Source organism: Schistocerca serialis, chromosome 6 (genome assembly GCF_023864345.2).
Source record: "Schistocerca serialis cubense isolate TAMUIC-IGC-003099 chromosome 6, iqSchSeri2.2, whole genome shotgun sequence".
Taxonomy (NCBI): Eukaryota; Metazoa; Arthropoda; class Insecta; order Orthoptera; family Acrididae; genus Schistocerca; species Schistocerca serialis.
The window spans coordinates 388,825,166-388,845,762 of record NC_064643.1 but is presented as its reverse complement, the minus strand read 5'-3'; the positions used below and the strand labels follow the sequence as shown (position 1 = coordinate 388,845,762).

At 38.5% G+C, this 20,597-nt stretch overlaps 1 long non-coding RNA gene across 1 annotated transcript; it reads right to left on the bottom strand.

Annotated features, from left to right (window-relative positions):
- Positions 1-526: 526 nt before the first annotated feature.
- On the bottom strand, positions 527-20,220 carry LOC126484508 (uncharacterized). Its single transcript, XR_007587867.1, has 2 exons — positions 19,824-20,220; positions 527-2,657 (listed from the first exon to the last, which is right to left on the bottom strand). It is a non-coding gene; the product is annotated as an uncharacterized LOC126484508 (long non-coding RNA).
- Positions 20,221-20,597: the final 377 nt, after the last annotated feature.

Genomic DNA, 20,597 nt, shown 5'->3' with positions numbered 1-20,597 from the left:
CTCATGTCTGATCCTTTTTTGCACTGCCACAGACCAGTATTTGTAGAGGAAAGCTCGTTCACATTGGATATAAGAGCTCTAACATTTGGCCACTTCAGTTTCCCGTAAAAGCACATCACCTCATGTATATCACATGACAAATCTGATTTTCTGTGCTTCCATCCAGTTGCGTGAAAATACATGATGCAAAGCACTGATGAATACTATTCGTTCTTTTACCTTTGGTAGTGAATGTAATGAAACTTGCGGCGGGGAGGGGTCGGTCGGTCATTCTTTCATCTCCTTACTCTCTCTTAAGTCACTTTCATCGAACAGTTCACCTACCTCTATATTTCTTTCTTCCGATGTCTCTTCACTCTAAAGTAGTAGATGCACGCTAGGCGTGTAAAGCAGCATTGATGAAACCACTACCTAATACCTACCAAGAGGCCGCTTAACTCAAGTTGCAAATCAGTTTCTGTAATTTCATTTTCACAAATTTCAGGTGGTAGGAGAATGCAGTTTAATTGCAATAAGCATTTGAAAATTCTATTAACCTCGTTTTATTCACAAGGAAGCACATGAAATGGCTATCAAGTCCGCATTTAATAATGCAAATGCTTTACCAGTCAAAGTTCACTGTTTATCCAACATATTTCACACATAAAATCAGCCAGAATTCCTGCAAGCCCGAACCTGATTAATTTTTGCGATCTAACAGTCACTGACCCACCATTATTAGCCAGTTGGACATTAAGTCATTTCAATGGTGTTCTATGTCCGAAGTGCTTGCCAAAGTATTCCATAAAGAACACAGAATATGCCACGTGGAATTGTCACTATGGCTGAAAATTTTATACGCTCATGAAACTTCAATTAATTAATTCAGAAATATCACCATTTGATCAAAATGTTCGTAACTTAAGCCGTTACAATCATGACACATTATAAACACAATGAACCCCCTAGTTCTTCATTTTACAGGCTATTTTCACTGGGACCTCTACCATGGTGTTACTCGGAAGCAGGTTAGCGAGCGACTATCTCAATGCTCCTCTCCTCTCTGCCTATCTAACTATCTGCATGACGGAAGTGATTGGCTATTGATCTGAATGACCAATCAGAAGGATCCTTCAAGATCATTCTCGTGGCAAAACTTGCCTTAGCCAACCACTAATCAGATAGTCCTTTACGCCATTACAATTTCAATTTCTAATATATTGTTTAATAAAATAGAACTAAATGCAAAATATTTTTTAAATTAATATAGAAACTTTTCTGCTCCAGGCTTTTATTCTGGCTGCTCTCTTACAAAAGCAAGCACACATTGACACATGTCATCGGCATTGTGGTTGCAACACAATTTTCCCAGGTTCAGGTTTATAAGGTTTTACCTAAAATGACATTAAGTTTTAACGTATGTCCCACGTGAACTCTCATTCATTCCCATGTATTCACACAACAAAATGATAAGCAAATAATAATTTTGAATGATTTTTATATTACATAATGTAGAGTAATTAGAGTTTTGAAAAGAAAATTCCAATTAAGTGACTTTATAAACTGTGAGCTTTGTTATGATTTCAGACGATAATAAAAGACATTTGGTTTCTGTTCCTAACTGAGTTTTGAAACATAAGAGTCGGTTTTAGGACATTTAAGCAATTTTCTCAATCTCCATAACTATAATAGATAAAAATCTGAAATTTTGACAGGATCCCTTCCTTAATAACAAAAGACTGCATACCAAATTTTAGCAAAACCGTATGATAATTACTATGATTTATTTACATTCGTAGGGTTTATAAATTTGCATACCAACTGAATGTTACTTGAGACTGTTCTCATGGCTAGTAACGTCAGCTGCGCTGTGAGTCAGAGCGAAGAAAAACCGTAGCCATCCTGAAGCCATCGTGCTACACGGCTGCTTGCCTTACTGCATCGAATGTTATATCGTAATAACTTGCTATGTTACACACCCCCTAAGAACCTAAAATTACTCCTGAGTGCATTTGAGGTTCTTACAACAGCAATGTTATTACTGAACTCTTTAACTACACCAACACATTTAACTATGGGGCTTCTAATCAAAGTTGTTTATACTTAAAAAATTTTTTTTCAAATGATCAAAATATCAAAACTACATTACAATTTTCTACACTGTTACATCCAATTTCAAAGGCTTGGACTTGATAGCGAATAACAAATTTAATTTACAAAATTTCCTTCTTCCTCTCAGAATTCATATCTTTTGTACAAAATTCCTCCTTTTAAACATTTAAAAAAAATATTTATCAAACCATTTACATCAGCAAATATTCAAATTTTCCTTGAAATTAAATTTTCCTATGAAGAATTATTTTACACATTCCTAAATTGTTTCGAACAGAATCAAACATTTTACAAGTCGCTATGATAGCGTTTATAAAACATAATGTATTATTTTAATCGCTTTGGAGAGCCTCCTTTTAGTAGATGAGAACACAGAGGGTATGTCCTTTTTATATAAAAAACAAAACACTGACTTTTGGTAGCAGCACATATGGGGGATAACAATTTTCTTTTTCACACTTACACTTTGGTTGCTTTATAGGCACATCACTGAGATACAGCGTCCAGCCCTCAGTCCTAAATCGGACTTTTTCGAGTCTCATATCGGGTTTTTCAAATTTTCATACCTGCAAAATACAGTATGTCTAAGTCTCCTTTCTTAATATCTGCATCCCAACTTTACACACATATATTTATCATAGTCCATAATTTTTATTCTCAAATTCAAAGGCAAAACTTTACTAGGAACCTTTCAAAATTTTTGTGTATTCAAAAATTATTGATTATTTCTTTCTTTCTCCTTTTTTTTTCTTTTTTTTTTTTTACAAAACTTTTTCCCAAGACAACTCCATATTCATTGCAAGCCAACATCTTGTATATCATAGTCTCATGCAGTACTAATTATTATCAGAAAAAATGAATTAACCATTATTCAAAAACACCAACAGTACCCAAATTGGCACTACTACTTTACTACTCTTCTTTTTTTTTTTCGACCAATGATTTTATGCCCTTCTTAGTGAGAGATTGCTTAAGCAAGTTCCTACTGAAAGCAATACTTATTCCACAAAATTTACAAACATTTCTTCTATTTACTATTTAAATTTCATGATTTTAAAGAAAATAAACTACTACACAAAGAGAATGCAAAATTATTGAAAATACTGAAAATCACTTATGCCAATTTCTGTGGCTCTCAAACACACATCATGTATACACGAGGGGGGACCCAAAAATAACCGGAATTTCTTTCCAGAAAGCATATACTTAATTGTTTTCAAATACAGCCTTAATCTCCTTCGAAGTACTCTCCATTAGCATTAATACACTTGTCCAAACGTTCATTCTAGTGTTTGCAGCACCTTTTAAATCCGTCCTCTTTGATACCTGCTAGCACTTTCATGACATTGCGTTTTACGTCTTCAACATCCGCAAAATGCTTCCCTCTCAAGTCTCTTTTCATCCCCGGGAATAGGAAGAAGTTCAAGGGTGCTAAATCCGGTGAATAGGGCGCGTGGGTCAAGGTAGTCGTCTTCATTGAGGCCAAAAACTGGCGAACGCTGAGAGCCATGTGCGCGGGAGCATTGTCGTGATGCAGGAACCACACGTCAGAATCCCACAAAGCCGGACACTTTCGCAACAAACTTCTGCGAAGCCGTTTCATAACCTCCAAACAGAATTGTTGGTTTACTGTTTGGTTTTCAGGGACAAATTCAGAGTGTACAATCCCTTTGATGTCAAAAAAACAGATCAACATCGTTTTCACATTCGATTTCACTTGTCGAGCTTTTTATGGTCGAGGTGAGCCAGGTGACTTCCATTGTGATGACTGCTGTTTACTTTCTGAATCGTACCCATAGCACCATGACTGATCACCTGTAATGATTTTGTTGAAAAAATGTGGATCATCTTTGAACGCGTCCTTCATTTCAAGACAGGCTTGAACGCGATGATCCCTTTGATCTCCGGTAAGAAGCTTCGGCATGAATTTTGCTGCCACTCTTTGCATCCCAAAATTGATAGTCAAGATGCGCTGATTTGAGCTCCAGGACAACCTGGACGAGTTCTCGACTTCGTCGATTGTCCTGCGTCGATCTTCACTGATGAGATCACGGATTTTGTCAATGTTGTCTTTGCTTCGAGCAGTTGAAGGTCGACCGGAATGGGGCTGATCTTCAACCACCATTTCTCCCTTTTTAAACCGAGAAAACCATTCGTATACGTGCGGTTTACTAAGAGCATGGTCTTTGTAGGCTGTCTGAATCATCACAACAGTTTCTGCTGCGTTCTTGCTGAGCAAGAAACAAAACTTCACTGCCGCACGTTGTTCGTAAGAACTAGCCACTTCCTCGTCTGCACTGTACACACACTCAAAGAACTGCTAAAGAAACCACACTTCTCATTGTTGGGTGACGCCGCGTGGCAGAATGACTCAGCAGAGCTCCTACTACAACCCTCTGGCGGCGCAACCTGCTACTACAAGTACACGATGTGCAGCATTACGATTCTGGTTACTTTTGGGTACCCCCTTGTATAAAATTTATTTACTTATTTCTAATAAGCACATACCTTATGCATTTACTACAAACATCTTCCAACAACATTTATATATGCTTCAAAAAATTGCTTAGTCATCACTTATTATATAGACACATTACTTTATTCCTTTCATTATTCCTTTTTTTCATTACTTTCATTCCACATCCACACGTTAGTATTTTAGCCATCTGCTTCCAAACCTGTCTTTTACTCAATCTCTTATTTTCTGATGGCCCTATTCTCTTTATCTACATTTTATCTCCATTGTTCACTACGATAGGGAAGAAGGAAAGAAGATAACAAAAGTTCTGAATGATGGAGAGTTATGTTGACAATATGAAACAAAAATGAAATAATATTGCCAACAAATCGGGACGCCTGGTGTTAGTAAAACACCTGATGCAAAGAACGCACATCCCTGAGGCTTGTTAGTTACTACTGCCCTCATCATCCTTCTATTTGTCTGTCAAATTCAATAATCCCTGTATTTTTTCGTCAGTTAGCCTCCTGGTATTGTCTATCTCAGAAGGATCTACTTCCTTCCTTTCACCATATTCATTACATCCCTCATTATACTCTTTCATTCTGCAATACTGTGTAGGAATGTCATTTTGCTCGTTGGATACATATAGTCATTTTCCAGAGAAAGGGATAACTATTGTTCTTCTATTTATTACAGTGACCACTTCACTAGTTCCAAAATCTACTTTTCCTTGGTACCTTTGTAAGAAATTTGCACCTACCAACATTTCAACACCTAATCCATTTATTATTAAAAAGTTCTGTTCAAATTCTACCTCACCAATCCTGACAGATAGCATAATTTCATGTTTGACTACTTTTTTACTTTTCCCTGTGGCTACAATAATATTTAAGCCACTCACTGGCATTATAACCACGTCCTTACTAACAGGGAGAGCATTTACAAAACACTGTGACACTGCACATACATTGGAAACATTACTCAATAAACAAGGAACTTTTCCATTAAAAATAGTAACTTCAATGATAGGCTCTTCTAACAAATCCTGTGCTACCTTCTAACAAATCCTGCACTACATCATGTCTATTGAAACCTACACCTCCTGTGGAAATTATGCACATGCTCACGGGGGGCTTCTTCTTCTTCTTCTTCTTCTTCTTTAACTGTGACAGCTTTCATTAGTATGTCCACTATTAATAAATCAAAACACTTCTTTCAGTACTCCCCTTCCTTAATAATATCGCCAGATTCCCTTCCTTAATCATATCACCAGATTCTGCAACCCTTCTCATGGTGTTGTCATAATTTTCAAAATTACCCCCTGCTTCCTCCTCTTCTGTTTCTTCTTCATCACTATCCGAAACTACTCCATTTGATCTATACAAAACTTCCTCTGCCCTATTATACTCTTCCTCCGGTACTTCCAATACCATCTCCCCTATTATTGCGCTAATTCCACAGTGTACAGTAAGCCCCTCATCTGTCTTGCAGTGCTCATTTACCTTCACATCCTGTTCTGAATAGTCACTTTCTACCAACTGTTCCTCATTAACCTGGTTTCTTGAATCACTGTTTTGATGTTTCCTCTCACAAAATTTGAACACATTTCCCCAAAAAACACAATTTCTTACAGTGGCCCTCTCCTCTGCAATAATTATCTCTACCACATCCCCCCTAAACTGTTCAGCTGGTGTTTTTCTTACAAAAGGTTTTGCTAGTGGGTTTAAATTATGCTGCTTGTCTGCAAATGCTAGTACCATTATAGACTGCCATTAGTTTTCCTCCTTTTCGATGGTCATTGCCCCTGACATTCCTTTTGACTGGCAGTCTGCGCCACTCTGCCCTGTCAGCTGATTGCTGCTGTCTGTATTTGATGTTTTGGTCCCTGTCATTATATCTGATTCCAACAGGACCCCCTCGCCCTCAGTACTTGCCTATGTAATTATTAGATCTTTGTACACTAATTCTAATTACTTTTACCTCGGCTCTGTTTTCAGTTTGCCTAACAGGAGGCCTATAATCCCTTCTAGCAATCTCCTCCTCTTTTAAAATATTCTCTACCCTCTCAAGATAATGGATAAATTTGTCAATATCATCTCTAGGTGCTGATATTATTTTATTCCACCAGTATACGGGCAACTTATTCTCTATTCCCATAATAACCTGTTCTGAAACTTCCTGGCAGATTAAAACTGTGTGCCGGACTGAGACTCGAACTCTGGACCTTTGCCTTACGCAGGCAAGTGCTTTGTCGACTGAAGTACCCAGGCACAACTCACACCCCATCCACACAGCTTTAATTCCGCCAGTACCTCGTCTCCTACCTTCATTCTGGAAACCTGTTCTGTTACTACTTTCGAGCTCAAATACAATCAAGTTGTTACCCATGTTTTCACAAATCCTTTAATACTCTCTTTCTTTGGATCATATTTTTCCCCTGACGAAAATTCGTTCAGAATTTCCATCTGCTTTCTCTTGCCCCCATATTCCTCGAAAAAGGCCTGCTTAAACTCCTCTAATTTGTCATATTTATCTGATACCCCATTTCTCCAAATTCTAGCTCCCCCCATCAAATTTGATGTAATGAAACCAATTTTTTTGTTTGTCATTCCAAGACTTGGGCAAGACGTCTTCAAAATCACTCCAAAATTCTTTTGGATGTGTATTTTTACTCGGATCGAATCGCAAAAACTGCCGGTGTTTCTGACGCTTCTCCACACAATTAGACATTACACAATCACTACTGTTAGTAAGCCTTTGCTCTACTCTTTTTAGTCTGTCATCATAGTTATGCAGTTGATCATCTACTTCTGTACTAAACTGACTTATGTTAGCTTCTAGGTTAGTAATTTTAGTAGCTACTTGCACTCCAAATTTTGCACATACATTTTTTCCTTCCTTAATTTGATTTTCCATTATAATGTGACTATCCTCACATTGTTTTCCCAACATTATTGACTTCTTCATGGATTTTATCTAACTCTATATTTACTTGTTCCTTTTACTGTTTGTTACTATCAGTAACTTGCTTAATCTGAGAAGTTAATTAAGTTTTTACTGTTACAACAGCATGATTACACTCTTGTTTTACCTTACTAATCTCATTTTTTACACTGTATCTAAACAAAGTCATATCATTTTTCAATGAATCTCTTAATTTAGAAATTTTATTTTCCATTCTGGATTCCGTTTCGACTGACAAGTTAGTAAACCCTTAATTAACTTCAGAATGTAATTTATTCATTTTAATGCCAATATCAGAACCCATTTCCTTCATATTGATATTCATATCACCCATATGTTTTAAAACATTTGCTAACACATCTGAAACACTATCCTTCTGCTCGCAAGCAACTGACATTGGTTTGTTCTTTATTTTTGTAACAGTAACAGATATAAACAGGACATCGGTTTCCACCATGTTTTGTTCAATATCGGTCCTATAATTAACATACATTGACTCTGGCAAACCACTGTCATTTGCTTGAGACACATCAAAACTAAAATCACTAGTCACTGTATTATCTTCATATTTTACTCTACACCAATTCACCCCCACTTTCTCATCTACTATATCATGGTTCTTATTTTCCGCCATGTTGACAAGTTTCTTTGTGCACACACACACACACACACACACACACACACACACACACACACACACACACACACCAAACGAAGTAGAATACTATTTAGCTTTTCTCTACCACCATCAGCATGGCTAGATATTCCAGTGGGTCCGTTTGCCAAGCTCTGCCCCCGCAGGTGTAGTGTCTGGGCCCCACACTCCAGCCACTGCTTCCAACTGCCGCAGACTCCTGGCTGCTGTTGCTCGTTGCCTCACATTGTTCAGCTGCTGCAGACACCATCAGCCGCTTTCTACACCAGTTGTTCTCGCCACTATATCTCCACTTTGCTACTGCTATCCTATTAAAGTTCCTTTATACATTTGTGTGTCTTTCATTTATCGGGTTAGTTACACTGCTGCTTTTGAAGTTCGTATACACTCGAACTTATCATTTCCCGGATGCTAAATGCACCAATTGCGGCGAGACGGGGTTGGTCGGTCGTTCTTTCATCTCTTTACTCCCCTTAGTCACTTTCATCGAACAGATCACCTACCTTTGTATTTCTTCCTTCCGATTTCTCTTCACTCTGCAGTAGTAGATATAAGCTAGGTGGCGTAAAGCGGCATTGATGAAACCACTACCTAATACCTACCACACAGAGGCCGTGTAACTCAAGTTGCAAATCACAAATTTCAGGCGGTAGGAGAATGCAGTTTAATTGCCACAAGCATTTGAAAATTCTATTAATGTCTTTTTATTCATAAGGAAGCACATGGAATGGTTATCAAGTCCGCATTTAATAATGCAAATGCTTTATCATTCCAAGTTCCCTGTCATTCCAAGTTCCCTGTATATCTAACACATTTCACACGTAAAAGGAGCCAGAATTCCTGCAAGCCCATACCGATTAATTTTTTGTGATCCAACAGTCACTGAGCCACCACTATTAGCGAGTTGAACATTCGGTCATTTCAATGGTCTTCTATGTCAGAAGTGCTAGCCAAAGTATTCCATAAAGAACACGGAATATGCCATGTGGAATTGTCACTATGACCGAAAATTACACTTGCTCATGAAACTTCGATTAATTAATTCAGAAATATCACACTTTCATCAAAATGTTCGTAACTTAAGCCATTATAGTCACGACACATCCTAAACACAACGAACTCTCTAGTTGTTAATTTTACATGCTATTTTCATGGAGACATCTACTATGATGTTACCCGGAAGCAGGTTAGCGAGTGACTATCTCAGTGCTCCTCTCCTCTCTGCCTATCTAACTATCTGCATGCGGGAATCACTTAATTCTGATTGGCTGTTGATCTGAATGACCAATCAGAATGATCCTTCCAGATCATTCTCGTGGCAAAACTTGCCTTAGCCAACCACTAATCAGATAGTCACTTACGTCATTACAATTTCAATTTCTAATATATTGTTTAATAAAGTAGAACTAAATGCAAAATATTCTTTAAATTAATATAGAAACTTTTTCCGCTTCACACTTTTATTCTGGCTGCTCTCTTACAAAAACAAGCACACATCGACACATGTCATCAGCATCATGGTTGCAACACAATTTTCCCGGGGTTCCATTTTATAACATTTTACATAAAATGACGTTAAGTTTTAACGTGTGTCCCACATGCACTCTCTCATCCATTCCCATGTATTCTCACAAGGCCAGCCAGGGTGGCCAAGCGGTTGTGGGTGCTACAGTCTGTTGGTCATTGCTCCTAATTTAGTTTTGAAACATAGGTGTCAGTTTTAGGACATTTAAGTAATTTACTCAGTCTCCGTAACTACAATAGATAATCTGAAATTTTGGTAGGGTCCCTTCCTTAATAACAAAACATTGTGTACCAAAATTGGATGATAATTACTACGGTTCATTTAGATTCGTAGGGGGTATGAATTCGCGTACCGAAGGAATGTTACTTGAGACCGTTCTCATGGCTGGTAAACGTCAGCTGTGCTGTGAGTCAGAGCGAAGAAAAAATGTAACCGTCCTGAAGCCACTGTGCTACACAGCTGCTTGCCTCACTGCATCGAATGTTATCTCGTAATAACTTGCTACGTTAAGAACTGACAATGTCTCAACAAACCTTCGTTTGCAAAAATAGTTGATAGACACATGACATTTTCGGTCATATTTGGGTGGTTATTGTTAAAGTAACTAAATCAGAACTGTTTCTCCTCTCCTCTGGTACGGTGGTGCTTGGTTCTGTGTTGTGAATTTCTTTGCTCCTAAGAGTTTCTTTTGTTTTCCATGTTTTTACTCTTTGAAGTTTTTGTTGTTGCTGTGTCATCTTGTAGTAGAGGAAGAAGATCACTGTTCCTAAAAGTGTTGTGTTCTTGCTATAAAATTATATCCTAAGTTCATCCACAACAGGTTATGTGCACATGTTTGAACGGTCCAGGCTCTGAGAATTGTAGTATTCGTTCGTGAGACTATTTTTCCGTTTACTACTCCAAAATTTTTGGAATGGCAGACAGCGCATCAGTTGAGTGATGATATTAGTTGTACAAACATTCACAAACTGTTAAGTGAAGATCAGTGGGAAACATGGAAACGGCAGATTCAGCTTTGCGTGAAGGAACGTTCTCTTTATTCGATTGTAGATGGTACATGTCAGAGTCTGTCATTAGCGGAAGGATCTAAGAAAGAAGACTGACGCAAAAGAAATTTGGGATACCCTTATTTCAGTATATGAACAATCTTCATTGCAGCGACTATATATGTTGTTCAATTGTTTCTTTGAAAGTCAAAAAATGACGTTACGTCTAGCTTATAACAAAACACACATCACTGCTTGCGAACATTTTCGATGACTTATGCAGTAAACTGAACAAAATAAATCCAAATGCAGCTTTGTCCCTTTCGCTGCTCCACAATTGTATTTTCAAAACATTAGGACCAGAATATCAGTTTTACAGGTCGACCTGGTACTGTGTTCCTGAAACCGAGCAGACGACACTGCTTCTAATACAGAATTTGCATTCGATTGAGAATTCGCTAGCTACACATGCAGCTGGTGCTTTCTACGCAAAATCGAATGGGAAAATCAAACACAGAAGAAATTTACAACAGAGGGGAGTTAGTCAAAGAAGAAGGAAAATTGTACGTGTCTGTATAGCAAGAAAGCTGGGCATATTATCACAAACCGTCGAAAGCACATGGCTGCAGAAGGAGCAAAAGCTGACAGCTAACAACAATAATAATTCGAGTTCCAGTTTAAAAGTGAGCAACAAACCAAATACATTTCTAGCCACTAGCTTGTTGCCTCATGTTAATGTTGATTTTGCAGATTCTTGGATTTCGGACTCTGGCATGACACATCATATTTCACCAAATAAATGGCATTTCGCTACAGTCAAAAGTTTTCGATTCCACAATGTGTGCAGACAGCTGGCTGTATTCACACTTAAATATTCATAAACAAATGGTGGTCACCTGCTTTGCTTGAAAATGTCTGATATGTAACTGATATCAGACACCAACTTTTCTCTGTCTGTCAAGGTACACAACGTGGATATAACGTGACTCATGATAATAAAGGTGTTGTTATTCAGTAACGTAGTGAAATAGTTGCAACAGGAAGACTAGTTGGTTCAGTATACATTATGAACATGTGAGTTTGTCCTCTGGATTCACTAGTAATGGTTAACTTAGCAACTTTAGAAGAACAACTACAATTTTGGCATGAGAGACTTGGTCATCAAGTTAAACGTCATGTACGAGACATCCCCTCTCGTTTCGGTATGTCAGTTAAGTGCCCTGATACCACATCGTTTTGTGACGGATGTGTTCTTGGCAAATCCGTCCGTAAACCATTTAGCCATTGCAGAGATCGTCCACAAACTGTTGGTGAGTTGATCAATGCAGAAGTTAATGGACCCATGTCTATTGACTCTATAATTGATTTTCGTTACTATGTGATTTTCAAAGATGATTTTTCTCATTTCGTTCGGATATATAAAAATAAATCTGAAGTGGCTAACAATTTGAAAACCTTTTCGAAGGAGTGTGATGCTATTGGTCACAAGTTAAAAGTATTTCAGTCTGATGGTGGAGGAGAGTTTAACTGTAACGTGATAGCTGCTGTTCTACAAGACCGTGATACTGAGTTTCGTATTACGTGTCCAGACACTCCTGAGCAAAATGGTGTTGCTGAACAAGCAAATAGACATATAGTTGAATTAGCTAGCTCAGTGTTAAACATCTAGCAAGTTACCTCATGTATGTGACATATCCGTTTTTCTACTCAATCGTACTTGGAAGTCAAGTGATGAACGTAAAACACCTTTTGAATTGTGGACTGGCAAAGTGTTTACCAGTTTTAATTATCTACAATTTTTGGATCACAATGCTATGTTTATATGCCAAAGAAATTTCATTCTAAGTTCGATGAAAAGGCTACACCTGGTCATTTCATTGGCTACGTGAATGAAAAGATGGTTACAAAGTGTGGATTCCATCAAAACATTGTGTGATGAAACCATGCAGTGTTGATTTTTGACCAGAAAAGCTACACTACTGGTCATTAAAACTGCTACACCAAGAAGAAATGCAGATGATAAACGGGTATCCATTGGACAAATACATTATACTAGAACTGACATGTGATAACATTTTCACGCAGTTTGGGTGCATAGATCCTGAGAAAACAGTACCCAGAACAACCACCTCTCGCCATAATGACGGCCTTGATATGCCTGGGCATTGAGTCAAACAGAGCTTGGATGGCGTGTACAGGTACAGCTGCCCATGCAGCTTCAACACGATACCACAATTCATCAAGAGTAGTGACTGACGTATTGTGATGAGCCAGTAGCTCGGCCACCATTGACCAGACATTTTCAATTGGTGAGAGATCTGGAGAATGTGCTGGCCAGGGCAGCAGTTGAACATTTTCTGTATCCAGAAAGGCCCGTACAGGACCTGCAACATGCGGTTGTGCATTATCCTGCTGAAATGCAGGATTTCGCAGGGATCGAATGAAGGGTCGTAACACACTGAAATGTAATGTCCACTGTTCAAAGTGCCGTGAATGCAAACAAGAGGTGACCAAGACGTGTAACCAATGGCACCCCATACCATCACGCCGGGTGATACACCAGTATGGCAATGACGAATACACACTTCCAATGTGCGTTCACCGCGATGTCTCCAAACACAGATGTGACCATCATGATGCTGTAAACAGAACCTGGATTCATTTGAAAAAATGACGTTTTGACATTCGTGCACCCAGGTTCATCATTGACTACACTACGCTGTTCCAACTGAGCTCCAGGGAGCTGGAGCGCTCACTGAGACAGCTCGGAGCCCGCGTGGAGGGGGAAAGCGAACTCACCGCCCCCTGGCCTCATGCAGCCACAACTGACGCAATAATCCATGTTCAATGACAGCTATGACTAGCCGCAGGAGCCCTGTACCTCTATTGGAGGATATCTTTCTATTCATTGAGAGGGATGGTGGTCCGCAGTGTCTTGTATGTCATAAAGTATTTAATTCTGCGAAGAGGTACAATACACAATGACATTATACATCTCTTCACACAGCGCACTACGGTCAGGTAGAAGGCGTTGCACGCAGAGAACTGGTAGCCAGGCTTAAGGATGACATACCAGGAGACGTAAGTTTAAAAACTGTTTCGTAATACATAGGGTATCAAAACATGCAACATAGTTCGTATTCTGTATTGCGTTTATAATTTTCAAGTGGATGAGAGCAGAGAAAACACTACTGAATCTGCAATTTGAGCAAGCTACAGGGTTGCTCACATCATTGCGACGAGTGGCAAGCCGTTTTCGGTGGGACCACTTGTAAAATCATGCAGGGTAGCAGTTGCAGAATGTTTGTTTCCAAGGGAGGTGCAGGCAATTGAAGGGGTTTGCCTGTCGAAGCAAACAATGTCTCGTCGAATCCTGGACATGGCAGCGGATTTGGAGACACAGCTCAGGAAAAAGGCGGAGAGCTTTGTTGCATTTTCGCTAGCGCTTGACGAAACCACCGACATATCGGACTGTACTCAGCTTGCAGTCTTTGTGCGTGGTGTCGACATGGAGCTGCAAGTAACTGAAGAATTCTTGGATGTGGTACGACTCGATTACATTGCAACAGGACGTGTCATTTTTGAAGCTGTTTGTGAATCAGTGGACAATATGAATTTGCCGTGGGATAAGCTCCATTCTGTAGCGACAGACGGTGCACCACAAATGATGGGGTGTCACCAAGGTTTTGCTTCTCGTTTGAAAAATAAACTCAGGGACGAATTCGGGAAAGACTTTTTGACTCTTCATTGTTTTATTCACCAAGAGGCACTGTGTGCTGAAACAGTAGAGCTAGGTGGAGTAATGAAAGATGTCGCGAAGTGTGTGAATCTTGTGCGGCGTCACGATATGAATCATCACCAATTCAAAGGTTTCCTGAAAGATATGGAAGCGGAATATGGGGATATACCTTACCACAGTACAGTTTGTTGGCTGAGTCGGGGAAAAGTTCTTGATGCTTTCTTTGCCATTCGTGAGGAAATATCCCTTTTTCTCGAAATGAAAGGGGAAGAAATGTGTTGTCTGACAGATATAAAATGGATATAAGACCTGGCGTTCCTAGCTGATATGACTATGCATCTGAATAATTTAAATCTGTCATTGCAGGGCAAAGGGCAGCTAATTGTTGACATGCACGACCAGATCAAAGTGTTCATGGAAAAGTTACGTTTATTTGAGAGGCCGATGAGTAATGGACATATAACGTTTTTCAGTCGTCTTGCTTCTTTAAAACTACCCGGTGGTACGACTTTTGGCGATTACCAAGCAAAGTTAAAGCAGCTCATCACGTCGTTTGAAACACGAGTCCGAGACCCCACTAGTTTGGAAATGGAACTTAAGGTGTTCAGCACTCCTTTTTCAGTTTCCCCCGAAGACTTGTCATCGTCACTTCAATTGGAGATTATTGATTTGCAAAATTCAATTTTGTTGAAAGAGAGGTACTACAACACGTTGGATTTGTCACGATGGTATCGTTCATTACAGCAAAAAAGATTTCCCAAGCTTCACAACAATGTCGCTCAGATCATGTGCAGTTTGGATCTACGTATTTTTGTGAGCAGCATTTCTCAGCAATGAAAAGAGTAAAAAGTAAGGAACAATTGTTTCTTCAGGATGCAACAATGTAGGCCATCCTCCGCATTAACGCTGTGAACACTTTGATGCCTGATATTTCCGATCTTGTAATGAAAAGAAAATGTCAAGCTACAGAGGCCCAACAAATTTAGTACGCAATTTCTTGTAAAAACAGTTGTTTCTTATTTATTTCCTGAACATCGTATTTTGTGGTGTAGCATGTCACCACGTCTTAGCAGCTAAGAGTATGAGGTTGTCGAACTTGTAAGACACAGCTGGCACATCAAAACGCTTGTCTCGCCGCCTGCCACAGCCAGCCGTGCCATGCGCCGGTCCACTTGAATGGTCACAGCGAGCGACACGGCTCCCTGGAGCTTGGACCGCACCGTGGCACACAACGGAGCCGACGAGCTGGAACAGCCTGGACTAGACCATCGCAGGCGCTCCTGTCTGTGATGCAGCGTCAAGGGTAACTGCAGCCATTATCTCTGAGCTGATAGTCCATGATGCTGCAAATGTCATGTAACTGTTCGTGCAGATGGTTGTTGTCTTGCAAACGTACCCATCTGTTGACTCAGGGATCGAGACGTGGCTGCACAATCCGTTACAGCCATGCAGATAAGATGCCTGTCATCTCAACTGCTAGTGATACGAGGCTGTTGGGATCCAGCACAGCATTCCATATTACCCTCCTGAACCCATCGATTCCATATTCTGCTAACAGTCATTGGATCTCGACCAACGTGAGCAGCAATGTCGCGATATGTTAAACGGCTATCGCGATAGGCTGCAATCTGCCCTTTATCAAAGTCAGAAACATGATGGTACGCATTTCTCCTCCTTACACGAGGCATCACAACAATGTTTCACCAGGCAACACTGGTCAACTGCTGTTTGTGTATGAGAAATCGTTTGAAAACTTTCCTGATGTCAGCAAACTGTAGGCATCGCCACGGGCGCCAACCTTGTGTGAATGCTCTGAAAAGCTAATCATTTGCATATCACAGCATCTTCTCCCTGTCGGTTGAATTTCGCATCTGTAGCATGTCATCTTCGTGGTGTAGCAATTTTAATGGCCAGTAGTGTATGTACAACTGGAAATTCGATTGAATTGGTATTTAATTTCATACCTGAAGAAGTCGGAGAAAAGTGAATCTATTGGTAATCAGATTGAAACTATTGATCAAGAATATTTGAATGAGTTACCAAATTGATGTCCAGTTCGTGAAATACGTCCCCCTCCCTCCCCAGTAAAATTTAGTGACTACGAATTAGGATACCAGCCTCACCACTCTCAAAAGCAATCCATGAAGAGCTTGCACCAACAAACTTAAACTTAGCTATGGAAAGAAGTAATTCCAATGAATGGTTTAATGCGATGAAAGAAGAAATGAAGGAATCTGAAGAAAGTGATACCTGGGACTTGGTAGAACTGCCTAAAGGAAAACGTGTTATCGATAATCAATGGATGCTTCGTAATAAATATAAGCCTGATGGATCGATTGATCGATACTGTGCTTGCTTGGTTGTGTGCGGTATGTTTCAATGTGCCGGACTATATTATGGTGAAACGTTTAGTCCTGTTGCTCGTTATGATGCTATTCGTGCTGTAATAGCGATTGCTCAGTTTGATAGAACTGCATTTTTATATGGTTACTTGGACACAGAAATATACCTGGCTCAACCAAAAGGTTTCGACGACAGGTCAGGTCATGTTTGTTGACTCAAGAAATCATTGTATGGACTTAAGTTATCACCTCATTGCTGTAATAATGAGTTGAATTCATTCATGAGAAAAAATGGCTTTATTAGTTCAACAGCAGATCCTTGCATGTACATTAGACAAAGCAAAACAGAAAAATTGCTGATCGCTATTTATGTCAATGATGGACTTATTGCAGGAAAAACTGAAAGTGCACTGAATTCATTTTTAGATATGTTAAAGTCTGGATTCAAAACAATAGTGGGATCCTTAGACTCATTTTTAGTTATGCAATAGAGAAACGAGAGTCTGGTTTGTTTATTTCACAGCGAGCATACACAGAGAAGATTCTGCATCATTTTAACATGGCTGTTTCAAAACCATTAAAAACTCCATGTGATAATGAACAATTAAACTGTGAATATAGCAATACTCTTGACAACAACATTCCTTATTGTTCGGCTGTGGGATCATTATTGTACCTGGAATGCTCTACTCGTCCAAATCTCGCTTATGCTGTTTCAAAAGTTGCTTGATCTATGGCTAAACCCACTTCTGATTGGTACGCTGTAAAACATATTCTCAGATAGGTACTTCAGACTTAGGTCTCTTCTATACTTCATCTGGCAGTAAACTTGGTGCCTACGCTGATGCTGACTTTCTGGTAACACTAAAACAAGAAAATCAACAAATGGTTTTGTTTCAATGATTAGTGATACCACTGTAACGTGGACATCTCAACTGCAGGAGGAGTCAAGGAGTTAGTATGACTCAACAGACTGCTGTCGGAGATCAGTGGAAAAAGAAACACGCCCGTATTGTTAATTGACAATGCAAGTGCCATTAAAAGTACAGAGTTCCACAAACTTTCTAAGCACATCAAAGTATGATTTCAATGTAGAATATGTATGTTCTGAAAATCAACTTGGTGACATGTTTACAAAATCTTTAAAATCAAACAAATTTAAAGCAACATGTACCAAGAGAGGACTTTGTAACTAATGTGTTTTGACCTCTTATTTTTTATTTAAAAGTTGTTCAGTGCACCACAGTTTGATTTGGGGAAAGTGTTAAAGTAAATAAATCAGAACTGTGTCTCCTCTCCTCTGCTACAGTGGTGTTTGGTTCTGTGTTATGAATTTCTTTGCTCCTAAGAGTTTCTTTTGTTTTCCATGTTTTTACTCTTTGAAGTTTTTGTTGTTGCTGTGAGTCATCTTTTAGATAGTAAAGGAAGAAGATTGCAATTCTTAAAGTGTTGTGTTCTTGCTATAAAATTATATTCTAAGTTCATCATTGTAGTTATCTGTAATTCTGGCTGGTAATTGTTCAGGTATTGGAGTTGTGGGTATGTTTACACTTTGCAATCTACAACTGTCACTGGTATCTGCTGTGGGACTCGCGACAATTAGTGGATTAATACCAACAGGTTGTGATTTGCTCACTGTAGCCTGTGCATTATTTACATGCATATTTCGAGATCCGGTTATATTTTCTTCTAAAAGATTGTGGATCCTATTTTCCGCGGATAGTGGATTAATGTTTACCTTGTTCACTATTTCATAATGTTTTCCTTGTTCATTATTTAATTTTCTTTTTTCTGAATAGCTTTTTGTACTACATCTGTGTACAGCTTACAGTCTGTTACTAACTTCTCTGCAATGGTATTACCATTACCTGACTTACCTGCTTCAGCTTGACTAATGATATAACTCAAATTTTCATTGTTCATCTCTCTCCTTCTTAGTGCATGCTGAGTCAACTACTAATGTTGTTACCCTTAAAGTAAGCTTTTCTACAGCTAAAGGTTCACCTTCATTGTCTTTATTTACTTTGTTAACGACATTGGTTACCTTTTTTACTGTCAAACACAACTCGTTTTGTGTGGCTTCAATGTTTGTGTTTGTGTCTGTGATTTTATCTATTGTTCTACTAGATCACTATGGTTGTTAAAAGAATCTACCTTCTGTTTTAACTCTGTAATGTTACTGTTAAATCAGAGAGCGCTTCATGCTTTACCTGTGTTTTCATATCATTCAATATTTCATCGATTTCATTGCGAAAATTTTTGGCTAAGTCATTGAATTTTTGTGAGACCATGTCTTGCAAATCTTTGAATACTTGTTTTTGTTCTTGCTTAATTGTATTTAGATCTTGTGAGATAATGTTCACAATGTATGTCAAACTATCAATTTTGGTATTCACATCTTGTTTCATATCACTGAAATTGGTGTTCATATTGTGTTTATATCATCAAATTTCATGTTTATGTTAGATAATAACTGCCATAGTAGTGCTTCAGTTGTACCACTGTGGTCGCTATCAGCTGTACTTTCCAAGTTAATGTTTGTGTTGTGACGAGGTGCTGTTTAAAACATGTTGTCAAAATTCATATTGTAATCACTCTCCAATGTTTCATTCATGTGCAGTATGTCACTCTGGGAAATGCGTGACATTGTGGCATACATGGCGCCTGAACTTCAGTTGTTCGATCTCGCAATTCTCTGCCATCTTGGCTAATTGCGTTTTTGCTATTATCTACAATGGGCATATATTTTTCGGGCATGTTGTATCAATAAGCAAAAAATAAAATTCTCACAAAAATGTTAAAAATTTCGTATGCTAACCAATACACTTGACAAATGCAATTCATGTGATGTCAAAGCCTGTTTTATGTCTACTATGATGCACAAACTATTATGTCAAAATTTTTTATGTTTTACTGACAATATGTATTACACTGAAAAAATTCTGTAAATTTTTCGCAAATAAAATTCAAGGAAGGGAAAAATGAGGGAAAGGTTTCTATCTACATCAAAAGAGGTGCTCCCAAGCATAACCATGAAAGCAACTTCTGTAGCTGTCCTACCTTTGCTGCGCCGAACCAAACAGCTTACTAATGAAAATATTTACGTAACCTGCGTCCAATTCTTATTCATTTCCAAAATTTCTCCTCAATTTTTGAATTTCTGTTCTACTTGCTCCCTGTCATGATACATGAAAACAGAAAATAAAGGCAATTAGTTTTTATGATTCATAACCATGTCATAGAAATTTCTAACTATAACAATAGTTAACAAACACTACTCACAACTGGCGCCCTACAGTCCTGGCAAACAGGTCGACAGTTGTAATAAAGGAAAGGATAAATAAATTAATAAAAATTACTAAATGTTATTGAATATGCATATGAAAACACACTTTAGTAGGATATAATACGATTGCGTTATTGTTCTGTGCTTATTTGCATCTTTTGGCCCTCGGACTTCGCTCATTGTAGCTGCAAGTGGCGGACTCCAGGAAAACTGGCGCTTGTCGTTATCAAGGAAATCCTCCTTATATGTTTTTTCAGTTGATACTGTTGTTCAATATATTATTATTCACGTGCACATATGATACATAGAGCATGCAATACTTCATATCTAACATTGCACATCTTCATCGTCCTTCTACATATGAGAGAGTGGGGGAAAAAAAAAAAAAAAAAAAAAAAAAAAAAAAAAAAAAAGCTGTACTAAAGTTGAGTTGAATGTTTTTCTTCCTTCATTTGTCTGCACTTCACCGCACATTCATAATTAATGTCTTTGCCAAGTCTCTAGTCGCTCAGTGTTTCATTTTTTGTATTTTAATAAATCTTAATTTT